The 7,176-nt window shown below is 42.3% G+C and overlaps 1 protein-coding gene across 1 annotated transcript in view; it reads left to right on the top strand.

The window, feature by feature from the left end:
• Window positions 1–2,016: 2,016 nt before the first annotated feature.
• The window catches only part of mxra8b (matrix-remodelling associated 8b), a 197,007-nt gene continuing 191,847 nt past the window's right edge, over window positions 2,017–7,176 (top strand). The window contains exon 1 of the mRNA XM_052058142.1: window positions 2,017–2,025. The gene's annotated coding sequence lies outside the window, so the exon portion shown is untranslated. The remainder of the gene's footprint in view (window positions 2,026–7,176) is intronic.

The raw sequence follows: 7,176 nt of genomic DNA, 5'->3' as shown, positions 1-7,176 counted from the left end.
TAATTGACAAAGTATGGTCATTTCATTTCTTGGTTCTTCTCAGCAGCAGCTGTGCGCGAATCACAGGAAATGTGCATTTTTACATTTGGTGAAATCTCGTGCTGGATTTCGCCCTCCTTCATCATCTCTTATTTTCTTTTTTTCTTCTCTAGCTCTCTCAGCGCAGCCCTGCAGGGCTCTTGTCAGCTGAAACAAATAGACCTTTTCCAAACATTGCGGCATTGGGCATCTGTCGGTCAGGCTGCACAGCATACATATTGATCACGTTTGGCTCTAGAGTCAATACAAATGAAAATAACATTGTTTTTTGTTTTTTATTGTTGATTTTTTTTCTATCCAGAACACTACATATGCACCCACGCCTGTCTGTGCGATATATTGCCTCATCTATCCAATTGTCTTCATACAACAATTTTTAATTGACTTAAGCATGCAATATAAAGTGCAATGAAGGAAAATAAACAAACTACCAAAACTGTAATCACTTCACAAGTCTTCATTTTCTTTTTTATTTGTTTGTTTTTAATTGTGGTGGGGATAAAATGTTGGAGTGAGTAAAACAAGTCTGTCTAGTGTTGGGTCAGTTTTTGTATGCCCCAGTTTTCATAAGATTGGATTTTTGACGTGCATTTTTGATAAACTGAAAAGCAAATTCAATTTCTTTCACAGGACACTGTTTTCAACAAAATACAACCTCTGGCAATGGCATTTAGAGCTTGGAAAAATAGCTTTTGAAAATGTTTCAATCAGTTGTTGACACTGTCCAATGAAAGGGAAATACATGCCCTCGCCTATTAAATGTCTAATGAAGGTCCCTGACCATGCAAGCACTCCACAACCCAATATCATCTCATATTTACCATCATGTGTTTGCAGGGCTTGACATGGACAAGTAACAAACACCCAGTAAAACATCAATTGCATACTGTACTTCAACTCTAAAGCCAATTGGTAGGTATGTACACTTTTCTACTTTTGGCGGTCTGGTCTGTATGACAATCGCCATTGTATGTGAAACGGCTCGAACCGGCAAAAATGAAAAACTCTGTTGCATGAGCTCGTTGTCATATAAACCGTTAGTTGGAGCCCGTTTTTAGGAACGGCTGCCGGCTCCCGGCCGGCGGCCAAGGTCTCAACCTGCTTTTCCAGAGGCAAGGCTACTATCTGGCCTGCCATCTGCTGGCCTGCTAAAGGCTGAGTAGCCTCTGGGCTGAGTAGCCAGGAGCCCGTTATCCTTCAGCCTCAGCCCCTGGCACAATGCTACCAACCCAACGGTGTACCACACACTGCTCATCGTCTGCATTTAGAGCCAACCCATCTGGCCTGGAGGTTTGGCTGATGCAAGCCCAGATGGTCCATCAATGCCCGGCCAGAAGGTCTCAAGCCAGTGGCCTTCACCTTGCAGACCCTTTGTCTCTAGAATCCAATTGCAAATACCCGGTGTACTTTCCAGATAAGACCTTCACTTAAAGCCCACACACACTTCTTCAGATTTGACATAGGTGATGAGATTCAACTTGGACTAGTCAATCAGTCTCCAATTCACAGAGCACAACTGCTAGTTTGCTCAAAAACAAAAACCCCCTTCCCCCCGACATATGGTATAATTAATATATGTAACAGGAGAGAATGCTTTAGCATTATGCTTCTTGGCAAACTGACAGTTTAGTTACATTGATTTGTTGTGAGAGTTTTAGAAGGTCCAACTATCTACACAGAATTGCAAGCATGACAATTTAGACAAACGCGAGTTTTGTTTTTTTCCTGTGGTGAGATTAACCGTTCATTTTTACATTAAAGAGGTTTTTGATCGGCCATTGCTTGTATTCGCTTCGTCTGCAGCAGACGCTACATTGCATTCTGTCCTTTCACCATTCCAGGAAGTTATTTGGTGATTGCGCTGAGGATTTAAGACTGCTTGTCTACTAAAGTTAGCAGGTGCCCTTTCAGATAAGCGCCCATACTTCTTTTGCTTTTGTTATATTAGAGGACAGATTTTCATATTTTCCACATGACTCTACTGCCGCTCTCATTTTCACTGAAATATTGCCACAAGATTGAGGCAACGTTGCGAGTTTGCCGTGTAAGCCTGTTGATTTCAGCAAGAGGTCCGCGGCGTTGTCAAAACACATGACTGGCGGATAAGCTCTCATCGTCCTTGCTGAGTGCTAAAGCCAATGTTTCGACTTGTCGATTACTGAGTTCAATCCCTAACACACACACACACGCACACACGCACGCACGCAGCCACGCACATTATTGAAGATGCCCAACCCAACAATGTTTACAGCTGTTTTGGACCACATTTGTTCTAATGACTTTGCATTGGAGCTAATTTCCTGCATTAAGAAAGAGAAAAAATGCAAGAACCCGCATCCACGTGTAGTCCATCAGAGGGAGCGGCGCAGACAGAGCAGGCAAGAAATATTTGCAAGCACAGGAAACACAGCTTAAGACTATTTCCATTCCTCGACCCCACACAGCCATCTCTAACGTTGCTCCCTGCACTGCCTGTGCATACTCTAAAACATTCATATGCCCATGCCTGTCTGCAGATGCGTTTTCCTTTGAATTATTTACTGTGGAAATGCAGGAACAGTCTAATTGAAATGAAGGGAGATCAGTTGGAGATGAAACTTTTTCCCCCCTTATAAACGCTATTCCATTGTTGCACTCTTTATTGTCTTCATCTGCATCCATTTTTTATTCACATTAGTCTGCGGCTGCCCACAAGTACAGCGCAGCTAATTCATTCTGCACGGTTTACTGTAATGCATTTTGTGAAGTATGTGTCTGGATAGCAGTACCTACCACAGCAGAGTGTTCACGGCAGCCTATTGAACAACAGTGCGGTTAAAAGGAAAAAGATTGTGACGTGGTGATTTTAATATCCATTGATATACAACCTCCAAGAGAAAAATGGAATTATTGTAAAAAAAAAAGAAGCTGTCCCTCTCATGATTTTTATCAGTATAGAACCTCTGTTGAGTCCCGACACTGCTGTGCATGTTTTTTAAGATTGAGATAAAATGACAAATGTGAAAACAACTCAATTAAAGAGCAGGTACACACAACAGTGAATTCAGAGATTTGGCCCTCAACAATTTATACATCTTTGAAGACAAGCTGGCTGAAAACATTTAAACCGATTACAAGCATTACAAATGTCATAAGATTAGGATCTACAGAATGAACTACCGAATTGTGAACATGAAATAATTTTTCACGATTTCAGGTTTGCCGATTTTTGCCGCCTGACTAAAACAGCACCCAGTGACTTTTGTGTTTGGTATGGGTCGCTCCCCACACACACTATTGACCCGTTGCAGCCACTGCTCGTGATCACGTGAGTGCGCCATGACGCAATGCAAGCGTTTATGACTGTCGAATCAAAGTGGACGGAAAAAGGACCGCGACTGTGACTTAGCAGTTTGCTGTACACTTTGCTGAAAACGTCATCTCTATGATAAGAATTCCAATCTCAGCTCCGCCAACTTTGTCTCAGAGAAGTCTTCAGTACACCAAAAAGAGCATTTGCTTTTCTTGCATTTCTACAGTTGCGCAGGTAAAACTCTGCTTCCTCGATTGCAAAGGAGGATTCCGTCAAAGGCGAATTTGTGTGAATGCAATCTATTTCTGATCAGTCAAATAGAAAAGGAGAATCACGCATCTTGGTGGAAGTTGCCACGCAAAAGGAGGATTTGGGGTGTGCGTCTGTCTTTGTCTTTCATTAGCCAACTGCAAACAACTTTGACTTCGTGACAAACACATTCGGCGTCTTTCGATGCAACTATATTGAGTGCTGAAACTCTCCCGAGTGTTGGATTCAGCACAAACTGTATGCGACTGCAATTAGGGAAAACAGGTCATTAAACTCATAAAGATGTCTGTAAACAACTGCACGAAGACACAGATTCCCTGCACCCTCCCTTCCTTTCTTGTCTTCCTCAAGCTCTTTCTACTGCCTATCTGCCTTGAATGCACCCCAAATTTAATGATGGCTTCTTTCCTTTCACCACATCGACCTAAGCCAACTCGCTGGTGTGAGTTTGTGTAGACCTAATTTCCCGGAATGAATTCCTCTTTGGGGACTTTGAGGGTGTGCAAATGAATGTTGTTGTAGCCTAAGAGTAAATAAGAAGGGTTAAGAGAACATGTTTTCCTAATCTCTGCCATGTTGTGTAATGCTCTCACTTGACATCATACTTCCTTAGTGTTCCACAATGAAATGTCAACTGAATATTCATCACAGCATTTACAGCTCAGTGCTGTGACTCTCTCAATTTGAGTGCAGACAAATATTTTCTTGCATTTGTCTCAGTGAAAATAGCAGATTTTTAACGTTTCCCTGCACTATTATAAAGGTGGAGCACGCAGGTAACCTCGAAACTGCTTGCAAGATTTGAATGGAGACATCACTTTGGGCAATGAGGATCGAGCTGCAGGGAAGCAGGAAGGCAGGATGCGTTCAAAAATGGCTTTATTTTATTTTAATTTAAATGAATGATACAAACAAAGTACATAGATCATTAAAAACACAACATTAACAAAAATACGGAAAAATATGTGCAGCTGATGTCAAAAGCTGCTGCCGGAGTCCTTACAAACACCAGAAAATCGGACCACATCACACGTGTCCTCAAATCACTTCACTCGCACCTCCCAGTAACAGCTATTTGATTGACATTTGACAGTTGAGCGGAGAGTGTTTTCAATGCATTCAGTGGACGCGCACGCAGCATCTGAGATGAAGACAATGGGCTTTTTTTTGGGGGGGGGGGCACTCATTTGTCAGCGTTGTTAACAGCACTCTTCTCCATGGTATGTCAACTTTGGAATATATTTATTTTCATTTGAGAGGGACTTCACTAAAACTAGAAGAAAAACTCTTTTGCAGTCAAAGTCATGCTTAACTGTGATCATGTGTGCTGAACACAGTGGTTCCTTCAACTCAGTATCGATGTCGTCTTACTGTGAGTACCACGAAGACTGTGTCTGTGTGCATTTGTATGAGTGTGAGTGGATAAAGGAAGTACAGTTTGACAACCCCCCCCCCCCATATGTGCAGGACTCCTTGGGCTTGTGCTGCTTATCTGTGCCCCCCCCCCCCACACACACACACACAAACACGCACACACACGTGCACACACACACACACATACATGCGCACAGACACACGTTCTTGGTGTGACACACGCAGTCTCTGTTGAATTATGTGTCACTCTGATGAGGTGAGTTCATTTGTAACCTGCTCAGATCGTCTCTCTTCTCCAAGTCTCACGACAAAAGCCGTATTATTTTTAGGCCATCACTTCCCACTAACGTCACAGACCTCCCTCCTCCATTATTTCTCCCTGCCTTTGACTGGCCTCAGCATCCTCTCATGTCATTATGTGTGTGTCAAGAGCAAAAGAATCAGACAAAAAAAGGATTATGGTGTGACGTGAGCTCAACACCGGATGTTGCATTGAATCGTAAAGAATATGATAAGTATCACGAGAATGATGCTGTAGCCCAGCCGCAGTAGCATTGGTCAAAGTAGAAAAATAGGAAAGGTCTGACTTGTTCGATCCCATGAGACCACTGTCGCGATATTTGGTCATGTTTATTTAATTATATAACGGTGACTGTCTAGTATTCTGTCTGCAGTACACTCACCGGCCCCTCTGAGAACCACCTTTTTTTTTTCTTTATTCAATTTAAAAGGCTCAAGCAGATGAAAAAAAATGAAATCGCTTATTAGAAGGCTGATATATTTGAAGAGTTTTGAGTTTATTTGGAAACCAAAAAGTTAACTTTTATTTCAGCAAACACATCGTACACAATGCAGTTTTATGGTGTGGACGTTGATTCTCGAAATCTCCATGGGAATTCCAAGAGGTCCGTCATAAGGAAACTAATTACACTGAAAAGAGTAGCAAAGAATGAAAAGGTAGTGGATTAAAATAAAATAAGACAATAAAAGCAAGAAAATTTGAATATTCTAAAAAGATGGAGATGAGGCTCATGAACTAATTAACCCCTTAACTCCGTTTTCAGAACCAATTTGTACACTCTTGATTTGCAAGAAGTTGCACTCACTGATTGTCTCAGAATGGGAGGACTGTGAGAAGTTCCTCCTGATTGGATCTCAAGGCCAAGTTGTTGAAGCCAAGAGCCGGCAGGAAGAAGTTGGAGGAAAAAATATCAAAGGGAACAGGAAAAAGACAAAGACAAGAAAAAAAGGAAAGGGTGATGTCGCTCCTCAGGGGAGAGGGCAAAAGAGAGCGAGACAGGGCACATAAACTTTTATAATCTATGAACACAAGCCAGGCGACACCCGCAGTCTCATTTCGGGGGCTTGTCAACCCCCCCTCCCCCCAGTTAAATAAGTAATGATTCCAAACTGTAACTGTTCCCCAAATTAATTAATCTTGATCGTGCAAGTTGAAGAACATAATCAAACATGCACAACATATATTTGAGATTTCATCGAGTTATTCTCAAAATTGCATCCGCGTGAGAGTACAAATTTTGAATGGTCTCTTCTGGAGGACACGATTCAAACTTCCACTGACCCTGTCTGAGCATCATGCGACAGTGGATCTCCTTGATGGGGGGGGGGGGGGGGGGGGGGGGGGGGAGGGGGGGGGGGTCTTGGTTACCTTCACTTTTGAGGCACACCGGTGTCATCTTGAGGCTTGAAAAGATGTTCAAACCGGCGAACCGGTCAGATTCATTGCACAACAGATGAGTACAAGCAAGGAAAACGGATATAGAAAGCCTTTATTTGGGATTCTTGCAACAAAAAACTCTTTTCATAGTTAAATGTTAAAAAAACAAGTTGGGTTAAGGTGTGAGGGGGGTTTTACGCATAATCAATTTTGCGAAGAGCGTTACATACTTTGTCATGGTAGCATAATCTCAAAGGGGACATTTGTATCCGGACTCACACAAAGCTTCACAAAGCATTTGACTTTGCATCTTGTGCTCCATTTATCCATCACCTACTAATACAAGATGTTGACAGCGAGGCAAATATCATTTTCAAGGTTGCAAGTTTTGCTTTCTGTTTTCTATGCTGCTCAGCAGTCTCCCGCTGAATCATTTTCTATCCACCTACAGTATCATCTCTCAGCTCACCATCTCTTTTCAAATGCAACCAATTTTCATTGCCCCGGGTAAACACAGAGCGCA

Source organism: Hippocampus zosterae, chromosome 2 (assembly GCF_025434085.1).
Source record: "Hippocampus zosterae strain Florida chromosome 2, ASM2543408v3, whole genome shotgun sequence".
Lineage (NCBI taxonomy): Eukaryota > Metazoa > Chordata > Actinopteri > Syngnathiformes > Syngnathidae > Hippocampus > Hippocampus zosterae.
Note: the sequence above shows the minus strand (reverse complement) of the source record. Positions and strands in the feature narration are given on the sequence as shown.